Source organism: Ictidomys tridecemlineatus, chromosome 4 (assembly GCF_052094955.1).
Source record: "Ictidomys tridecemlineatus isolate mIctTri1 chromosome 4, mIctTri1.hap1, whole genome shotgun sequence".
Lineage (NCBI taxonomy): Eukaryota > Metazoa > Chordata > Mammalia > Rodentia > Sciuridae > Ictidomys > Ictidomys tridecemlineatus.
In genome coordinates, this window is record NC_135480.1 from 102,646,672 (window position 1) to 102,667,633 (window position 20,962).

Below are 20,962 nucleotides of genomic sequence, written 5' to 3' on the forward strand. Positions count from 1 at the left end.
TGCAAAAGGGAGTTCTATTATAAGGCAGCCAAGTGTGAGGCGATGGAGACCCAAGTCTCTAATCAGCCTCCCCAAGGATGGAGCTTGGGGATACTGTGGACCGACGCATGAAGGGAGGTGATGGAGGACCCCCACACAGGAGATATTACATGTAGCCAACTAAAGCGAGTAATGAAGAGCAGGTGGGTAGGCGAGGTGTAGAAATGCCTGTGATTACAACAGGCGACATCTAAAGGGTTTATTTAAGAACTGAGAGCAGATGATTATTCAGGTTTTCCCTTCGTTTCTTTTTTTCTTTCTTTTTCTTTCTGGTACTGGGATTGAACTCAGGGCCACTCCACCACTGAGCCACACCCCCAGCCCTATTGTATTGTATTGTAATGTATTGTATTTAGAGACAGGGTATCACTGAGTTGCTTAGCGCATCACTTTTTACTGAGGCTGGTTTTGAACTTGCCATCCTCCTGCCTCAGCCTCCGGAGCTGCTGAGGTTACAGGCAAGTGCCAGCTCTGTTTCGGTTTTTGTGTGGCTGGTATCTAGGAGTGGGTCTGCTGGGTCCTGTGGCAACTGCATGTTGGACTTTTTGAGAAGCTGCCACTGTTTTCTGAAATGCCAGTCGCATTTTACATTCCCTCCAGCAGGGAGGTTCCGATTTCCCCACATCCTCTATATGCTTGTCATTATCTGCCCATAGCTTGATTGATTGATATTTTAGCCCTGGAGATTGAACCCAGGATGTTCTACCACTGAGCTATATCCTTAGTCCTTTTTATTTTTTAAATTTTGGTAAGGGACTCACTAAGTTGCTTAGGGTCTTGCTAAATTGCTGAGGCTGGCCTCCTCAAAGTTGTGATCCTCCTGCCTCAGCCTCCCAAGGTGCTACGATTACAACTATTTACCACAACGCCTGGCTTATTATCTGTTTTTCATTGTAGTCATCCTTGAGGTGTGAGGTGCACTTCACCTGGAAGCATGGTCCCATCTTCTCTCAGCTTGAGGACCCTGGGCTCATTGTTTCCCCTGCCACCCCCTAGCAGCTTCCCCTCTACCCCAGTCACAAGGCTCATGCAAAGAGGCTCTTATTTTTCCCACCTTAAAACAAACAAACAACCCCCCCATGAAACAGAACAAATCAGAGCTCTCTTGTCCCACTGCCCCTCCCTGTCCCTCACCACCTCCCTCCTCCCTGTCCCTCACCATCCTCCTCCTCCTGTCCCTCACCATCTCCCTCCTCCCTGTTCCTCACCATCCCCCTCCTCCTGTCCCTCACCATCCCTCTCCTCCCTGTCCCTCACCATCCCCCTCCTCCCTGTCCATCATCATCCCCTTCCTCCCTGTCCCTCATCATCCCCCTCCTCCTGTCCCTCACCACCTCCCTCCTCCTGTCCCTCACCATCCCCCTCCTCCTGTCCCTCACCATCTCCCTCCTCCCTGTCCCTCACCATCCCCCTCCTCCTGTCCCTCACCATCCCCCTCCTCCCTGTCCCTCACCATCTCCCTCCTCCTGTCCCTCACCACCTCCCTCCTCCCTGTCCCTCACCATCCCCCTCCTCCTGTCCCTCACCACCTCCCTCCTCCTGTCCCTCACCACCTCCCTCCTCCTGTCCCTCACCACCTCCCTCCTCCCTGTCCCTCACCATCCCCCTCCTCCTGTCCCTCACCATCCCCCTCCTCCTGTCCCTCACCATCCCCCTCCTCCTGTCCCTCACCACCTCCCTCCTCCTGTCCCTCACCATCCCCCTCCTCCTGTCCCTCACCACCTCCCTCCTCCCTGTCCCTCACCATCTCCCTCCTCCTGTCCCTCACTACCTCCCTCCTCCCTGTCCCTCACCACCTCCCTCCTCCCTGTCCCTCACCACCTCCCTCCTCCTGTCCCTCACCACCTCCCTCCTCCCTGTCCCTCACCATCCCCCTCCTCCTGTCCCTCACCACCTCCCTCCTCCTGTCCCTCACTATCTCCCTCCTCCTGTCCCTCACTATCTCCCTCCTCCTGTCCCTCACCATCTCTCTCCTCTCTTTTATAGCAAACTTCACAAAAGGATTTTTTCAACTGGTTCCCGATTTCTCTTCTCTCATTTTCTTTTGAACTTACTTGGGTCAGGCTTTTATCCCCACCGTGTCATCCAAACTGGTCAAGGTTGGTGACCTCTGCATTGCTGGCCCCAGGAGGCCTTTCTGGGCCTGACCGAGGGTCAGTGGCCTCCTGTGCAGTTGGTCAGTCCCTTCTCTTTTCTGACTTGGGTCAGGCACTGGTCCTGGTTGCCTCTCCTTCCTCCCCTCTCTTCCTCTCCTTGGCTGTTCCTGACCTCTTCCTGACCTTGAGATGTCAGGAGCTTCGGGGTCCAGTCCTTGGTCCCTCAGGGCATTGGGGTCTCCTCCAGTCTCACAAATTTGTATTTTATTTTTATTTTTCAGTGCTGGGGATGGCACCAGGTGCTCTCCCACTGAGCTACCCGCCCCCAGCCCTTTTTATTTTGAGGCAGGGTCTCACTGCATTGCCCAGGCTGGCTCTGAATTTGCCATCCTCCTGCCTCAGCCTCCTGAGTTGCTGGGATTACAGGTGTGTGCCACTGTGCCTGGCCAGTCTCACTATGTGTCACCAAGTGCTGATGACCCGAGTGTGGCTCCAGGCAGGGCTTCCCCCTGAGTTCCAGACTCTGGCCCCCGCTGCCCCTGGGCATTTCCCCTGCGCTTCTGACCTGAGAAATCCCAAGTCGAGGCCCGATTCTTCCCGTCCTGTTGCCAGTCCCACGTCTCAGCTGAGGGGACACGTTCTTTCTGTGGCCCAGGCCTGGCAGTCATTCTCTGCTCCTCTTTGTCTCTTACCCCAGGAAGCCCGGTCACCTCTCCCCACCACTCCGCTCCCCCTGGGGCCAAGCCACCTTCTGCCCGGGAGTTGCGGAGGCCTCCTAACTGGTGTCCCTGCGTCTACCCTTGACCCCAGTCTGTTCTCAGCTCAGAGCAGAGAGATCCTTGTAAAGTGCCAGCGAGTCCGTGCGGTTCCTCTGCCCAGAGCCTGGCAGCAAAGCTTTGTCTTGGGAGGTGGAGCCCTTGCGGTGGCTTCGGGTCACGCTGCAGTTCTGGGTCCTTCCCTGTAATCCCCGCTGGCTCCTCCCTGGTCCCCAGACACACCAAGCACAACTCGGATCTTCGAGCTCACTGTCCCCCTGTCTGGGACACTCTTGCTCAGAAATCTGCAGGACTCTCTCCTCATCTCCTTCCAGATATTCCTCAAATGTCACTGCCTGGGTGAAGCCATGTCTGGCCACCCTGGTAAAGTCACACCCCCTGCCCCTGCCATCCCCCCACCCCTTCTTGTCTTTTTTCTCCTTGGTGCTTACACCCCTGACCTGCTGTGCCTTTTACATGTTGGCCTTGTTTATTATGCATGTCCCCCATTTGAATGCGAGCTCTGGGCAGGGCTTTTGGTCTGGTTTGCCCAGCCCTTAAAATGCTGCCTGCTACACAGTAAGCACAGAATAGATACTTGCGGGATGAATGTATGGATGCCAATAGAGGGAAGTTCTCCCAGATGCCTGCATCCTGCTGCGGAGCAGCCTCCCGGCTATGCCAATGATGGCCAGCAGGTGGCACTGTGACCACAGCGATGGGAGGCCCTGGGTCCCCAGCCCCTTTTCTCAGAAATCCACTGGGGTAGAAATCCCTGCTTCAGAGGTGGAATGGCAGGATGTGGTGTGAGGGTGTATGTGCGTCCCAGGTCCGCCTGCTGGCTGCTTCTGTCTCCTGGAAGGACTCCAGAGAACCTGTGATTACTTCTGGACTGGTGAAGGTCACCCACCCCACCTCCCATGTCAGCCAGCTCCAGGTCTAAGTGACGGTGAGGTTTCTGGAATCTTTCATGGAGCCTTGGGACAGTCCTGCCTCCTCTGCTCCAGTCTTGGGTCCTATCTTGCTGTCCTGGGGCTCTCAAACTCTGTCCAGCCACCGCGAGTGTCCTTCTTCCCCTCTGTGGGAGATAAGGACTGCGCCCCGGCCCTGCATCCTGGGCTTCCACCATCAGCATTGGAGGGCACAGCAGGGACTCTGAGCCCAGCCAGAGTCTGTTCTGCCTTTGCTGTTTCCCACTGGGTGACCTCAGCCAAGTGCTCTGAGCCTCTGCCTTGTCTGGCCAGTGGGAGAGACAGGAGTGCCTGAAGGTTGTGGGAAGGGGAGCACTCACCCTCTGGTTCTGGGCCATCGTGGAGCTGGTGCCCTCAGAAGTGCTAGCTCCCATGGTGGGGGGCAGGGTGAGGACTGGCTGGGCCTGAGGGCAGCCAGGAGCGGCTCTTGGCTCTTGCTCCCTGGCGTCCTTAGACACCTCTGCAAGGCGTCTCCCACCTGTCTGCCACCTGCCTCGTGCTGTGCAGGGCCTCAGGGGACTGAAGGGCCCAAAAGTCTGCTCCTAGGTTCACAAAGCTAAAGATGGATGGAGAGGCAAGACTAACCTCCATGAAAAAAAAAGAAATAAAAAAATAGGAGACAAAGTCCCAGAGATGTCAGCGGCTGCTCATGATAGATGGTCCAGTGGGCAGGACATACGGGAAACCCCGTGAGCTGGCCAGAGGGACGGGGTGTGGGGCCAGGGACATGGCAGTGGGCTCCGGGAACAGCAGGCAGGCTGAGGTCACGGCTGAGGCTGTGGAGGGAACCGTCCTGGCATGATGCCCCTCTTCCCCCCTGGCTTGGTCTTGGGCTGGTTTCCAGAAGCTGCTCCTGGCCATGAACTGTGGTTCAGGACGGAAAGGAGGGACCAGCCGGAGGTGTCCTGCCACCTGGCTGGGGATGTGCCTGACACCAGCTGAGGCCACCTGGTGTCTGACCTGGCCCTGGCCCAGGGAACAGTTCTAAAGAGGGGTGTCTGTTCATGGACGCAGGGCAGGTGCAGAGGGCACCCCGTCCACTGAGGATGGCTTGGAGGAGGGGGCTGAGGACGGGTGCGCTTGCCCTGGGGGGTAGGACACTTCAGAGCCTGGAGCTGATGCCCTCCTCGGGACCCTGTGGATGGGAAACACGAGGACAGACTTGTCATTCTGTCCTAATGTCACCCTTAGAAAGCATGAAACTGCTAAGATCCTGTGAAGCCCCTACACCAGTGGATGACAAATAAACAGGCAGTGACCCCGTCTCCAAGTGAGACCCCACAACCGCGGTCCCGGAAGCCTTGGCCGGCTCACCTCCACCAGTGGGTTTCCCAGAGACCTTCAGGGTCGGTCCTGGGTTGCCACGGCTGCGTGTGGAGAGGGCCCCAGTGTCCGTCACCCCATCCTGTCCTCCTCCCCTCAGGAACGGAGGCCACATCCTGTCAACATGGTTGGCTTGGGGCCAGGCTTTGACCTGCTGTCTGTGACCCTCTCCCACTGTCCCCTCTTATCCTGGTTCCCTCACACTCTCTGAGGAAGGCGAGGCTGCAGGAAAGGACCTGGGGCCTGGACCCTCAGGGACTCTGTGCCAGGCCAGGCTCATTCCCCAGAGCAGCTGGCCTCTGTGGTCCCCATCTGCCAGGGATGCTGTCATCTTGGGTGGTCCCCGCAGGCACTGGGCAATGGCCCAGGCTGGTCCTGGAAGGCTGGCCACCTCTGTCCCTCTTCCTGCAGGCCTGGGCTTGGTGCCGTGGCCTGCCCCCGGCCTTCCCCAGCTGTCTGCCTGGCACTGAGGACTGGCTTCTCTGCATCTGGGTCCTTGGGCTGGGACAGTGTGTCTGCTCCAGACACACCCCTCCCCCACAGCGCAGAGCAGAGCGAGCGCTCACTTAGATTAATTAATCCGCTGCCCGGCCTGCTCCTCCAGCTTATCTTTTATTCATGGACAAGCAGCGTTCTCCGCTTTACCAGGACACGAGCATCAATATTTCATCTTGCTCAGCTCGCCAGCTCCCGGCTCCCTCCTCTTTGCTTTCCACTGGCTCTAGGACCCAGAGGGCTGGGCATGCTGGCCAACCCAGGAGTCACTTGCAGGCTGCCTTGGTGGGCCCCTGACCTGTCCTCTCCTGCATTGCTGGCAGACCAGGGCCCAGCCCAGACGCCTTTCTGAGTAAGTGAGTGGAGAGGCAGGGGAGGCAGAGCTGCGGGTGGAGGGAGTGAGGTCGAGTCCCAGGGTCTCTGGAGCCCCCCAGGGACAGGCTTTCTTGGTGGCATATCTTGGCTGAGTTGTCAGGATTGGAGATGAGGGTTGCCAAGGACCTGGCACAGGCCCTGCATGTAGTAAGTGCTCACTTTTCTTCCCCCCTTTAGACCAGGTGTCTTGTTCATTTTTTCTGTCCTGGTGCCTAAGCACTTGAAGGAGTGACTGCTGGAGGGAAGTGACAGAGCCGGCAGGAGCTCTCGTCCTTCTCAGCCCCTTAGCTTCTAGACCCTCAGGCCTCCAGTAGGTGCTCACACCCAAGGGCTGGACTTCACATCTGGAGGGACTCAGGGCTGACAACCAAGGTCCCTGGGGACCTCTGGCATACACCCCTGAAATGCAAAATTGAGTGTTATATGCAACTGTGTGTGAATTCACAAAGTGATTGTGTGTAAAGAGTATTAAGTGTGCCTGGGAGTGTGTGTGTGTGTGTGTGTGTGTGTGTGTGTGTGAGAGAGAGAGAGAGAGAGAGAGAGAGAGAGAGAGAAAGAGAGACAGGGAGAATGGGTGTTTTTTCCTGGGGGAAGGTCCCTGGCATTTATGGGAGTCTCAGTGGGGTCAATGAACTACAAAAGGTCACAAATACTATATTTTAGATGTTTTCCCCTTTATTGTGCTGGGGGTTGAAACCCGGGTCTTGCACTTGGGGAGCCGGGGCTCTATCACGCAGCCACACCCCCTGCAATAGACACGGTATTCCAGGCAGGCCAAATCTCCTCTTTTTAATGTGGAAGGGAGAGCACTAACGGGATCATAAGCACAGGAGCCACCTGCAAGGGGCACGTGTGAATACAGGCATTACGGATAAATGGGCGTGTGCATTTGTGAGTGTGTGAACCTGTGAGTGAGAGCGAGTGTGAGTGTCTGAGTATGTGAGCGTGTTGGTCTGGGGAGGCTCTGGGGCTGTGGAGGAACCTGCTGCCATCCTGGGCTGGAGGCCCCTGATGGAGCAACCCACAGCTGGCCTACGGCTGGGCTCAGCGGTCCCTCCCGAGCTGGCAGCTACCCTCTCTCTCTGCGCTGGGCTGGTGACCAGAGGGTGCCAGCTGGCCAGGTCACAATCTGGGGCGTTGCTCTGGCCCTGGATGTTGGGAGGGCCCTGGCTGGAGGCAGCCGTGTCACACCCGGCTCTAGTGTGCAGGGCGGAGGCTTCCGATGGGGAAGGGGCACCGAGGGGGGAGGGGCACCGAGGGGGGAGGGGCACCGAGGGGGGAGGGGCACTGAGAGGCTCTTCTGCTCCTGTCCTCACCCCTATGCCTGGCGCCTCAGGAATCCTGCCGTGAACCGTGCAGACAGACCCAGAACCCAGCTGGTCCGTCCACCCTGTCTCCAGCTCTCTGTGGAGCTGTCCCCAGCATCTTGCTCCTGGGAAAGCCCAGCTCTCAAAGGCCACCAAACAGAGCCAGCCGGCGCGCCACTGCTCTGCCGCCTCCACCGCCCTGCCGCCCCGGGCCTTGCTCAGGGGCCGCAGCAGCCCCTGGACACCTCCGCAGGCTACACCGGACCAGGACCCCGGCCCTGCTCTCCCCCGTGTCTGCTGGCTCGCTCCCTCACTTCCTTCCAGGCTCCGCGGAGGTGTTGCCTCCTGTTTAAGGCCCAATCCCACCCCCTCCTGTGGACCTTCTAGTTCCTACACACTACCGCAGCAGGTCTGCTGGCACACCAGCTCCTCAGGTGTCTCTGTCGGGCACCTTCCGTCCCCTGCCAACACAGCGAAAGCTCCCCGAAGTCAGGAAGTTTGTATTTTGCCCACCAGTTCATCTGTAGCAATGCTGGCTACCAAGGGGCTGCCTGCTTAGGACGACCCATGGGTTATGGTTTCTCCTCTGGCCTAAGTGCCAGAAAAAAATCTGGGTTTGTCTTGGAAAGCTGATGTTCATTTATTTATTTGATATTTTTATTGAGCACCTACTGTGTGCCAGACAACGTCCTGGATACTGTAAAGAGTGTGATGGACAAAATAGGCAGCCTACTTATTTTCTGCTGGTGTCTGTCTGTCTCATGGGTTCTGAGGATCTTGTCCTGTTTTCTTTGCTGCTGTGGCTGCCCTGCACCCAGAGCTAATTTAGTGAAATTTTCTGAGTATAAAAATGTCCTTTCTGATCTCATCTCATTGTCCCACTTTCCTTTTCCCTGTGTCTTGATTGTTTTTAATAGGAAAGGGACCCTGGACCTGGACTGGGACCCTGGACCTGGGCCAGGACCCTGAGTGGCTGCTGGGGACGGAAGCTGTCTTGGTCTCTCCCTCAGTCACTACCTCTGCACCTCCCCTCTGTCTCTGCCACCTGCTTCCATCTTCTCTAGCCCACGGATCTGCTTTCCTACTATTGCTTTGATGAAATTATCCATTTAGATATTTAACCTCATAATATTATATACATTCTTTTAAGCTACTTTAAAAAATGTTTTTGTACCAGGAATTTCACCCAGGGGCACTTAACCACTGAGTCATATCCCCAGACCTTTTTACCTTTTTTATTTTTGAGACAAGGTCTTGCTAAATTGCTTAGGGCCTTGCTAAATTGCTGAGGCTGGCCTCCTCGAACTTGCCATCCTCCTGCCTCAGCTTCCTGAGTCTCTAGGCTTACAGCTGTGTGTCACTGTGCATGAGTTAAACTATTTCAAAAACTTTTGGCAGCAAAAAATGTGCATAGCTTATTGTTATAGATGAATGCGAGTGTGTGCAGGAGCCTGGTGGGGGCTGGCTGTGGAGGGAGGGGCTGGGCACAGATGGAGGATTCCCTGGAGAGGAAGTTTAGAGGGCACAGCTCCTTGTGGCTAAGAGTCAATGTCACTTGCCCACCTACAGCCCAGCAGTTGCTGGGTCGGGATGTACTCTGTCACCAACCTGCCATCACGTCCAGCCCACCTTGGATTTCTGTCTCATTCCCAGGGGAATTGTGTCCCTGGCTCCCTGTTACCACCACAGTGACTGGGTGACTCTTGTCATCTGATGTTTAGTGCCAGCAAAAGGGGTGGTTGGAAGTGGAGAGCAGCAGTTGGCCAAGGTCTGGAGGTGGGGACCCTCGGGAAGAAATTGCAGATGTTGGGTAGAAGCAGGTAGACCAAGAGCCCAACAGCCACACGCCAAAGACCTCCCCTCCTCTCCCTCCAGGAACCACACCCCCCATTCAGCACTGTGGCCTTAAGCTAGTTGCCTGAGGTGGGGGACAGGGGTGTGGTAAGGACAGAAAGGGACTTTGGCCTGAAAGTCAGAGGCAGAGGCACCCTCATTGTCCCTGTGGCCCTGGTCTGGGCTCTCACTCTGCCTATACCTCTTCTTTGTTCCTTGTCCCCACCCCCTGACATGTCCTAGTCAGGAGGGAAGCAGCTCCCTCGGTGCCCTGGCTGGGGCTGTACCTCGCAACAGCGGATAGGGCCCGCGCCTTCCAACAATCAAGTCACTTTTCTGTGCTTCAGTACCCACATCTGCACATCAGAGTCATGATAGTGCATATCTTAGAGGGTTGTGGTAAGGATTCAATGAGTTAATAGAATAGAACATCCAGCAGGGTGCCTGCGTGCAGAGGGTCCTCGGTAGGTATCACCCACCATTTTTATCACACGAGGAATTCTAGAAATCCTCCACACGATATATTTTCCACACGTTCTCACCCTGAAATTCTTCCTCTGCTTATTTTTTTGGGATGGTAGCACTTTCAAAACTCCTTTTCAGAAACATGGGTCAGTACCTCACAACACAGCGTCGGGGTTAAGAACAGGGACTTGAGGTCTGGCTAGCTGGGTGACAGTCAGGTGGTTCTACAGCCTCTCTGAGCTTGACTTTCTTTTCTTTCGGTAATGACAGACTCTGAAAGATTCTTCACCACAGTGTGCAGCACAGCATGGGGGCCGGTCCAGGGAGTCGACTCACCACACCAGGCCCCCACCCACGCCCACGAGGCTGGTCCTGGCTTGGACTCCAGAGGTGACTGTGCCCATTAAGCCCCCTCCTAGGTGAGAAGATTGTGGCAGGGGAGAAGTGACTTTCCAAGTATTGTGAACTTGGCTCAGGCTGGCTCTCTCTAGAGGCCTGGCACAGGGGGCCATTGTTCCTGGCAGGATGGGGGTCATTGTGTGCTTTGTCTCTGACCTGAAACCTGGAGGGACCTACAGGGACTTGGGGGCATTGCTGGGAGGGGCATCAGGACACAGAGTGAAGCCCCCACCCTGCCCCCACCCTGCCTGCTCTTCTCAGCTATGGGGTCCCCTGATCTGCCCTCCCCCTCTGCTCCCTGGGCCTGGCCCCTGGGGGACAGCTCTGTGCAGGAGTGGGACCCAGGTGCCGCCTTGGCCCCTCAGTCATGGCCTCTCTGATATCTCGAGGCCTCTGCAGATCTCAGGAAGGATAAAGCCTGGCCCAAACAAGGGGATAAGCTTTAGCCATGTTTTCATTTTTTTTTTTTTTACTGAGATTGTAATGGAGAAAAAAAAAAAAAGTCAAGTAAAAAATAGCCCCATCTGGACCGAGCAGGAGAGAAAGCAATTTCCTTCTGAAATCTCTTTTTCTGATTCTCGAAAAATGCAATTTGGAAATGTCCTGGTGGCTCTGGCTGGGGGGTGGACCAGGCCACCTACAAGGCCTGAAGCACCAACCTATTCCCCATCCTCTTACTAACCCAAATCCATCATGTCCGCCACCCTGCCCATTAGACCATCACCCCACTCGCCAATCCATCCAGCCCCAGCCAACCTATCATCCCTCGCCGTGCCACGCCACCAACCTCTAAGCAACGTGCTGACCAGCTCACCAACCAGATCACCCACCAGCCGACCAATTTGCTAACCCACTGATCTGCTAATCAACCAGTTCTTTCACCACCCCACTAATTAGCCTATTGACCAACTCACCAATTAATTCATCACGCCACTGTCCACTCAGAGATAGACATGGCACGGTATTATTGACAGAAAAGATTTAATATAAAGAACTGTTAATTATGAGAGATGACCTACTAGAGCAGGGGATTACTACCTGCTGTAAAAATACAGGGACAAGGGGCTGGGGCTGGGGCTCAGTGGTAGAGCGCTCGTCTAGCACGTGCGAGGCCCTGGGTTCCATCCTCAGTACCACATAAAAATAAATGAATAAAATAAAGATATTGTGTCCAACTACAAAAAAAAATAGTAAAAAAAAAAATACAGGGGACAGGGCAGGGGCTTGTCTCCGTGTCCCCAGCGCCCCACTCTCCTTCCTAGGCTGACCCCTGAGCCTTTGCTAGAGAAGGCACAGCCCGGCCCACAGGATGCCCAGCCCTTTGCTGCTGTGCTGCAGGAGGCAGGCCACCCTCTGCGGTGCTGGTTGCCCTGAGCTGCTGATGCCTGATGCAGGGACTGGGAGAGAAGCCATTTCCTCAGCAGCATCCTTCCTGCCCCTGTGCTGACAAAGCCTAGCTAGGAACCAGGCATTAAAGGAGAAGGGTTTCCAGGGCCCAGCTCCCTGGCCAGGCAAAGAAGGGTGGAGTCAAAGCTGAGTGGCAGAAGGCCCTGCACAGGGCGCCCATTCCCTCCCACTCCACCAGCCCACAACCCTCTAACCAACACGCCTGCACCCACCAACCAGGCGTCTACCCACCCGCCCACCGTCTGGAGCCTCGTTGGCGCAGGTGCTAGGCCACTCCAGGCACTGTGCTCGGCGGTGACGGGGAGAGTGGGAGAGCGTGGAAGGATGGTCTTCACCCTCAAGGAGAGGCCCTCAGGGGTGATTTGTCCAGATCTGCAACATCTGCAACCAACGCCTATGACTAGCTATGGGCCAACAGGGGCCTGTCACACAGGTGACATCCCTTAAATGCACAAGCAAATTGCTTAATGGTATAGAAGAGCTTCCGGAGGAGGGAGAGTGGTCTGGGCTTTGATGAACGAGCAGAGTGGACACTTGGACTTGGAAAGGGAGAGGGAGGAAGGTGGGGACAGGCATCTCTGGGACCCTAGTGTCAAGAAGGCCCAGGCGCAGGAAGACATGCATGTGACGGGCTCACTGAACTGGAGCCCCCATCACACTAGCTCTCAGAGGCCTGCAGGGAGAGAGCATCCCTCTTGTCTCATTGTCCCATTGAGAGGGATGCAAATCCACCATTAGCTTTTTCTTTCTCAGATGGTGGACAGGGTTTCCAGCTAATGGGGCTCTTCCTTTTTCTTTAAGGACTAAACTGGGATTAAAAGAAGTTTCAGGGTCTGGGGATTTAGCTCAGTTGGTAGAATGCTTGCCTCACATGCACAAGGCCCTGGGTTCAATCCCCCGCACCACCAAAGAAGTTTCAGCTGGACATGATACCTGCCTAATCCTGGGGAGTTGGGAGGCTGAGGCAAGAGGATCACAAGTCCAAGACCAGCTTTGGCCACGCGTAGCAAGACCCTGTCTCAAAGTAAACTAAGAAGGGGGCTGGGATATGGCTCAAGCGATAGTGCATGTGTGCAGCCCGGATTCGATCCTCAGCACCACATACAAACTAAGATGTTGTGTCCGCCGAAAAAACTAAAAAATAAATATTAAAAAAAAATAAACTAAGAAGGGTTGGGGATATAGCTCATGGTAAAGTGCCCCTGGGTCCAATCTCATTACCCTCCACCCCCAAAGTTTCATCCAACATGAGGCAGACATCAGAAGGAACTTCCAGTCTAGACCAGCTGGAGGCTCAGGAATCTGATTCTCTGTAGACCTTGAAGAAGAGAGACTCCCCTGCATCTGGGCTCACTGCACAGAGGCAGGGGGATAACTGTGATGACCCTTCTTAACCTTGTTATAAAGTTTCCCATGGCCCAGGTCCACCTGCTCCCAGATTCCCATCAATGGCTCAAGTGCCATTAAGTATCTTGAAATAAAAATCTGACTTCAGAATCAATTGATGGAGAAAGGTTCTCCAAACATTCGCCAGCGAGAGTAATTAAATTCCGATAGGAGAAGATGGAGCGGTTGGTGACGACCGGGTGGTGGGGGCAGCGTGCTGGCGCCGGGCTGCTGAGCAATGAAATCGCGGGTGTGCGCAGCCCAGAGCTGGCAGCCGCACAAAGGAAATTGGAGCAGTCAAATATTTCCCTCCTCGTTGAGTTCCATTTACATGTTTATAATAGAGGTTCTTAAGGCCCTAATGAGAAGGCTGCTCATTGCAGGGAAGAGGATGATTAAGGCTCTGCCAGACGAGATCAGGGACAGGAACAAAGGCCTGTTAATTACCACAGAGGGACAGAGGAGAGCCAGGCTCTGCTTGCAGCTCCCCCAAAGCCTCTCCAGACCGTGCCTTCCTGTTTTCCCAGGTTCACCTTTGCCTCAGCCCAGGTGATTTCTGCGGAGTGCATCGGGCAGATCCCCAGCGCTAGTGGCTCTGGGACATTTTCCACCTCCGCTCCCCAGGGATTAATTTCAGGCTGCACCCAAGGGGCCCAAGAAGATCCCTCATCTGGAGCTGCTTCGCTGGGGGCTGGAGCTTGGAGGAAGCATATTGCTTGAGTGCTTGGCTGTTGCCTGAGCAGGAGGAGGCAGCCCACCTGAACCTGCAGAGCCTTGAGGAGATCACCCCAGGCACTCTTTCTACCTTCTGGATGCCCAGGAGATGAGAATGTACCTGTGGAGATCCAGGCCGGAGCTAGTGACTGGCCAGGCCTTCTGATGCTACGGTGGAGAGAACTTGCCAAGCTGGTTTCAAGGCCTCTTTAGCAGCCAGAGTTGAAGGTACAGTGGGAAAAGTATAGGCTTTGGGTCAACAGATCAGGGACAGGAACAAAGGCCTGTTCATTACCACAGAGGGGCAGAGGGGAGCCAGGCCCTGCTTGCAGCTCCCCCAAAGCCTCTCCATTAGGTGTGCTGTTTCATAGTGTGGTGTCCTGTGCAGGTTATTGACCTCCCTGGGCCTCAGACTTCATCTGTAAATGGTCCAGTCTCACCTGCCACCCTGGGTTGGTTTGATGACTCAGTTAGAAAAAGCTGACCCAATCTGGCACACAGTAGGTGCTCAGTCTATGATGGTGACCTTTCCCCCCAACTTCCTTGGGGGCTGGATTGGTGTTCTGAGGATGAAGACCTAGGAAGTCTTTACCTATGACTCACAAGGACATGAGGCTGAGTGTGTGCAGTGTCCACGGCCCTCAAACCTGTACCTGCTGATGGCTTGTCTGTTTGTGGTAGAAATGTCTGGGAATATCGAGGGGGAAGAGGAAATCTTAGGCCAGAGAATGGGTACACCGCTTGTCGAGTGTCCCTTCAGGGCTCAGAAGATAAGGGGAAGATGACATAGGAGATGAAAGCCACGGATTTGGGGAGCTTCCTGATTTCCCCATGAGGAAGAGGGATCAAAGGAGTAAGAGGAGTCATGTAAAGCAGAGTGAACCTGGAAATTGAGTGAAACTTGCTGATGATGGTTTTGTAAAGGTCCAAAGCAGAGGCTTCTTAATTCGAATCCAAACTGAGAGCCCCACGCTCCCTGGAGGAGATGGTGTTGTCTCGGGTCTTCTCAGGGTCAGTCCTGGGTGGTGGGGCTCAGAGGCTGTTACCTGAGGGGAGGACTGGGTGGCTGGGGACAGGCAGCTGGGAAAGCCACAGGGCTCCTTTGCTTTCTGTGGAGCTTTCTGTGGAGCTGTCCGTGGTGCTGGCCATCGTTCCCTCCTGGCACTGCCTGACTGGCCACCCCTGCCCCCTCCAACCTGAGGCTCTGCCAGACTTGTCACCGGCAGAGCTCCCACCCCAGTCCTCAGTGCTGAGGCCTGAGCAAGTACCAGTGCCTTCAGACATCCTGATCACTAACCCCAGCCTGCACCCAATGCTGATCTGAAGCCCAGCTCTACCCCTCATCCCTTCCTCAATCACTAGCATCACTTCCAACCTCAACCCTAGTATTGATTTGAACTTGGGGTTGGGTACAGCACTGGCTTCTCCCTCCCTCAGCTCCCCTCTCTGGTCACTGTGATCATGGTTGAGCCTTTGTGGCAGGCACGGAGGGGTACAGAAGTATGTCCTATATGATTCTTTCTCTTGAGGACCTTGGCTGTGTGCTCCTCCTGCACTCGCTGGCAGACGGAGGAGCCCAGGCATTAACAATGGTCAGTGTCAGCATAGGTAGCATTCTCCCAGAAGAACGTCTTCAGAGGAAATGCCACCATCATTTCCCAAAGGCAAAGGGAGTGGGCTGCGGAGTGCACTATGGAGTGCTTTGCATTCTGCCACGGTTCTGCCCCTGCTGCGTGTCCATGACTTCTGCATCCCAGAGCCTTTGGGCCACTGTACATGTAGCACAGGTGCGGGGAGGAAGAGAAGAGCTTCTCCTCTCCCAGGGACAATAGAACAGAGGGGGACACAGTCCACCTTGTTTGTATGTAAAATTCTGAGGAGTCCTGACTAGTGCAGGAAGTATCAGGCACAGAGTGCCCACCATGGCAAGTCCCTCACAGATCTCCACACCCTCACTGAACGGAGTGAGAAAGTCAAAGGTCCAGAGAGGTTAGGTGACTTGCCTCTGATCACAACAATAGTAGGTGGAAGAGTTAGGAACTGAATAAATCCTTCTGGCTGCCAGTCCTAGAAGCTGAAGAGGACCAAGGAGGAGACTTCCTGCAGGAGGTGAGTTTGGGGAAGGGGAGGGGACAGGGACTTCTCAGCTGAGGGCCATTGTCAGGAGGGGTAGGCTTGGGGCTGAGGAGGGAGTTGAAGAGAGATTCGTCCCGGAATGGATGAATGCTCTGTGGCCTGTCTGGACTTGGCCTCTGTCCAAGGTCAGTCACCGGGGACAGTTCAGAGGGAGCAGAGGACATGCCTAGGGGAGTAGCAGTCCTTCCTCCTTGCCTGGTTCCCCAGCTGGGCCTGTTCTCTGATGAGATGGAGAAGGGGGATGAGGGGAATGGCACCAGAAGAGGACATGTGGCCTTCTCGGGGTTGATGGTAAGGCCCCCATGTCTTGGTTGACTGACTCTCCATTCACTGCCCCCAGGTTCCCTTCTTCTCTCCCCATAGCCACCATCCTGGACCAGGCTGTGCCTGACCCCATGTCTTCCCTCCTGCTCACAGCCAGAGGGATCTTCCTGAGATCTTTTCCCTGCCAAATTCCACCCCACCCTTCTCCTTGGCTTTCTGGATCCCTGAAGCTTGCCCAAGCTGAGACACTACTAAAGCCAAAGGGAGCACTATGAACAGCGATGCAGGGGCCGCAGGCACACCAGGGTGCTCCCTGCGGGCCCTCAGGGCTTCCCCTGCCACCCTCAGCTCCTGAGCAGCTGCTACCTGCCAGGCTCAGGCCATCGGGCAGCTTCCCGGTCCTTGGAATGGAAGTCGAAGAGGCTGAGTCCGGTCCAGCTGTCTACTTACTTCCTGGCTGAGACCTGGGCCTGGGCTCTTCTCCTCTGTGCTGAACTCTGTAAAAAGGGATGATTGTTCCCGCTCTGCTCATTTCCCAATGAGACATAGAATATGCCAGTACTTGGCAAACAGATGTACCGAATACCTGGGGCTTGTTGCAGTTATTGTCCCCATTTCCTGCCCAAATTTTGGCCCCAATTATTTACATTTGAGTTTAAATTCCCTCTACAATGGAGCCTTGTTCCCTGCGTTTGCTGCTGTCATCCTCTGCAGCCTGCAAATTACTCATTGTCCCCCTCCCCATATTAGTCACAGCTGGCCAACCCCATGCAGGGGAAGTGGCATCTTTTTTCCCTGCCTGCCATAGCACAGCCCTGGGCACCCAGAAAGAGCCCCATCATGTTGATTCCAGGTTGCTGAAGTCCATCTTTAGCTCAACGGTTCTCAAACTTAAGCCCATCTCAGAGTTTCCTGGTGGTCTGGTTAAACTCCAAATTACTGGCTCCCACCCCCCGATTACTGATGGAAGAGACAAAAGGTGGGACTTGAGCGTTTGCATTTCTAAGAAGTTCTCAGGTGATGCTGATGCTGCTGGTCCGGAGACCACAGTTTGAGAACCGCTGCTGCTCTCAGCAAAATCCTTGCCTGCCCTTCCAGTCTAAAGGGGCTGAGTGGAGATGGCTTCCTGGGAAGAATGGGGGTGGAGTGGGGAGCAGCACTTCAGACACCCTGGAATGCAGCCCTCCACTTCCATCTCAGTGTTGGATGTCCTCAGCCAGAGCTTCGACATTCAAGTTTATCTGCGTGGAGCAATTAGAGGGAGGGAGCAGAGCAGGAAGGCGGCTGCATATTTCATGTTGTTCCAGGCTTTGAAGGTCCCAGGAAGGCCGGCTCATGCGTGACAGTCGCAGTCAGTGACAGCTTCATCCTAATGAGGGATGGGGAGATGCACCCTGCTGGGTCGGGGTGCAGAGGCAGGGGCTCCTCAGAGGTGTAGGAGGATGGGCGGGATGGGGAGGGCAGGGGGCCCCTGTGACTATGGATGGAAGATGGAGCAGAATCTGCTATTGCTCTGGGTCCTCCTGTTGCTTCACCCCCTTCTCCCCAGCATGCAGGGTAGTGGTGAGATGCCTGGAGGATCTTCCAGTGCTGTCTCTAAGGGCCTGCCTCCACCCCCAAGGGTAATTCTGGGACATCCCTCCCCTCCAGAGAGACATTTCAATACTATCAAAAGCTTCTGGCAAAGCAAAGCCAGGTTCCTGAAACTGTCCCCAACTGGGTTCTGGTGGCACTGAGAGCCTCTAAATCACCAGAGAATAGGGCTCATTACTATTCAGTTTCAGATCTGCACCCTGTTTGCCTCTTCCCACTCCATCCTCCACCCGACCTCCCCCAGCAGGGACCAAGGCCCTTTCTAAAGAGCTTATAATTGAGGTCTTGGGAAGAATCTCTGAACTTTCCTAAAACAGCACCTTCCTTTGCCTTAGTCTTACATGCATGATGCCACCCTCAGCACAGTGCTGATGTAGGAATTTGGCATCTGAGATCCAGGGTGCTGGGGAGTGAAGGGGGCGAGGTCCCTGCTCAGATACAAGGCTTGGGGGCCCTTTCTGGGAGCAGAGTGGGGTGGTGTGTAGGCCCAGGGCCTTCTGGTATAGCCTTAAAGGGCTCTGGGCACCTGGAGTTGGCTGCAGTGACAAACGTGCCCTTTTGGGGCTCTGTAGGGGCCCGTGACAACCTCTGATGTGTCACAGAACCATTTTGCATTGGTGACTCTGGATTTCTTATTCACAGACATCGTAATTCTCAGTCTGGGCGAGGATGGGGTCTGCACAGAGCGGGTTCCGGTACAGGACTGTGCAGACTCTCCTTGCTGTGTGCTGTCCTAGTCTTGCTTGGGGTCTAGAGCTGTGTTTGGCCTTCAAAGGTACCCTTAGTGGGCAGGGCCTTGGGAGGTGGGAAGGGAGGGTGGCCGAGCCATCTGACTTTCAATCAGATGGATTCCAGATTGGATCCTGCCTTTGCTTCCTCGTGTCTAAGGGTTGACCTTGGACAAGTCATGTGACCTTTCAGAACTTCGGTTTGCCCTCTTGAAAATGGGGATGATGATATCAGTTTTGCAGGGGCACCAGCACGGTGCTTGGCACCTGCAAGCCCTAAAAAACAACACACAAGACTTTAAGCAGGATGCCTCAGAAAGCTGTTTAGGGTCTCACCTGGCCCCAGGGCCTCTTCCCTCCAGCCCAGACCAGGTGGAGCCAGAGACCAGCCCTCGAGGCCCCTCCCTCAGAGTGGTTGGAGTGAGCATTCAATCCTGATTAGCTCCACTGGGCTCCCTCGTAACCTTTTCATTAGGAAATTATGTTTAATAGAAATTGTTCTGACACCTCTCAGCAGTGTTTCCCTGCAATTCATTACCATGGGGAGGTGGGGGAGGGGGAGGAGGCCGAGCAGCCCAGCTCCATGGGGGAGGGGCCACCTGTCTCCCCACCCTGTCCCTGGTTCAGCGGCTGCAGTGTGCGTAGGACAGGGATGTTCCAGCTTGGCATCCTCACGGAGGATGGGCCTGGCCTGCTCTCAGTCCCTCTCCTGATTTGGGACTCCCCAGCTGTTGCCAATGGTGCCCGTGTGTTAGGGCACATGCAGTTCTTGTTTTGTCCTCATACTGTGTGTGGGGGGGTAAGTAGGAGGGCAGCACTCCCAGCTGGGCCCTCTCCTAGGCTGCCGTCTCTATACCCTCTCTGCTCCCTTCCCCCCCAGGGCCTCGCCGGGTGAACCCCCTCCAAGTCTGCTCATGCTGGACTTTCCTCCCTTCTGCACCTGGTCCCAGGGAGATGAGGTGTTGACACCTTTCTCTCACCTGAGCCAGGGGTGACTGGCTTGCCTGCTCCTGCCAGGTTGGACCAGGGAAGGCTGAGGCGAAATTCCTTTGCCTTATCAATCCATCTGGGGCCTTGGGGTTTCGTTTTGAGGACCAAGGCCTTCCAGAATCCTCCTGTCTCTCCCCTAACTCCAGGCGGTACTGTGTTGGTCCTCCTTGGTGGCCAGGGGCCAGGCCAGTGAGGAATGCTGATGGAGAGTCACTTCACCTTCCCTTTCTGCCCACTTTCTTGCAGACCCGACAACCAACTGAAAAGTTCTCTGTGTTCCTCCTCCTGGGTCCACGGCTGCTGCTCTTCCACCCATGGTGCTTGGGGTTTTCTGCCTGGCCAAAGGAGGTGGCCCTCATCCTGTTTGCCCTTGAAGAAAGAGGACCTAGGAACATGGCTTCCAAAACAGTGCTTGAGCTCTGGGGCCAGCCCTGAGGCCGCTGCGTGCCTTTCTGACCCGGCAACGGGTGAGACCCCCTTGCCACTCACCACCCAATGTCTGAAATTAGCAGCAGCCTAATCTCTCCCTGCCATATCACTCAGTGGGGTAATTGTGCAGGAAAAAAAATGTATTAAAATGCAAAACACTCAGTTGTACTTCTTTATGTTAAATCCCTTCTTCGCTCTATCTCCCTTTTAATTTTACAAGGTTTTTTTCCTCTCTCCCCCTTTTATAAAGAGGAGAGCTGGGTATGCAGGGAATCATTTCAACTCTCCTATAAATCTCCAAAATGAATACTTAAATTCGAGGAAAAAAAATACATTCTTACACCTTTAATTTCCCTGCTATGAAGTATAATGAAAAAGCCTGATTATTTTTAATTCTTCCCTTTAATAATTCAGCGGCGGAGTGATTTAAGACTAGGATTCATAATTACCTTTCCGCTTTCTTGGCAAATGGAGTTTTAATAGAAATGAGAGCTCTGGCGACTGAAATGGATTTCAACAGGTCGCTGGGGGGGGGGTCAAGCCTGACACCAATTGGTAGAGGAGTGTTCTAGGTCCCCCAGGATGTGAGGTCTGGATTAGATACCTGGGCCCCGGTGGGGGACAGAGGGGGAAGAACATTGCCTGCACTTGCTGGGACCAATTGTCAAAATAGAAACAGAAGGTCACAATGTGGTGTCGAATGACCCATGTGTCCTGCAAGGTAGAAACTGGTGAGAACAACAGGAGGAAAGTGTTCTGATTAGCAATAATGAGCTAACAACTGTGGTGTTAGTGATAGGAGTCACTGTTAATTGAGTAAATGCTATGTGCTTCGAAGCCATTCTCTCTTCTACCCTTCATATAACCTATTCTATATGTGGGAAAACTGAGGCTCAAAGAGGAATAAAACAAGATAAACTCAAGGAAAATCACAGAGCTGGGGTCTGAGCTCAATTCTGACTCTGAAGCCACCACTGCCCTTTTCTGACAACCTTCCCAAGTACCCAGAGTCCATTACCCAGACATTAGGGGCATAATGCAGACATGCTGGAGGGGTGGGGTCCTGGATAGACCATGCAAAGGGCCCCAGACTCTGATCCATTGTCCTTTGGCTTCCAGACATCAAGGAAATCATTTGTATGTACCTCAGTTTCCTCATCTATAAAGTGGTGATAAAAAAAAACTGACTTGTCTAGTTTAAGCAACTGTAATGAGATTCAAATGTGAAAATACACATGGAAAAGCCTTGTAAATCCT

The 20,962-nt window shown here is 54.5% G+C and overlaps 1 long non-coding RNA gene across 2 annotated transcripts; it reads left to right on the forward strand.

Annotated features, from left to right (window-relative positions):
• Window positions 1-5,786: 5,786 nt before the first annotated feature.
• On the forward strand, window positions 5,787-19,867 carry LOC110598450 (uncharacterized). Of its 2 annotated transcripts, none has more exons than XR_013437941.1 (4): window positions 5,787-6,031; window positions 9,930-10,078; window positions 13,379-15,674; window positions 19,523-19,867. It is a non-coding gene; the product is annotated as an uncharacterized LOC110598450 (long non-coding RNA). The 2 variants fall into 2 exon arrangements; XR_013437942.1 differs by having other exon boundaries at window positions 5,791-6,031; window positions 13,379-13,793.
• The last annotated feature ends 1,095 nt before the right edge of the window (window positions 19,868-20,962 follow it).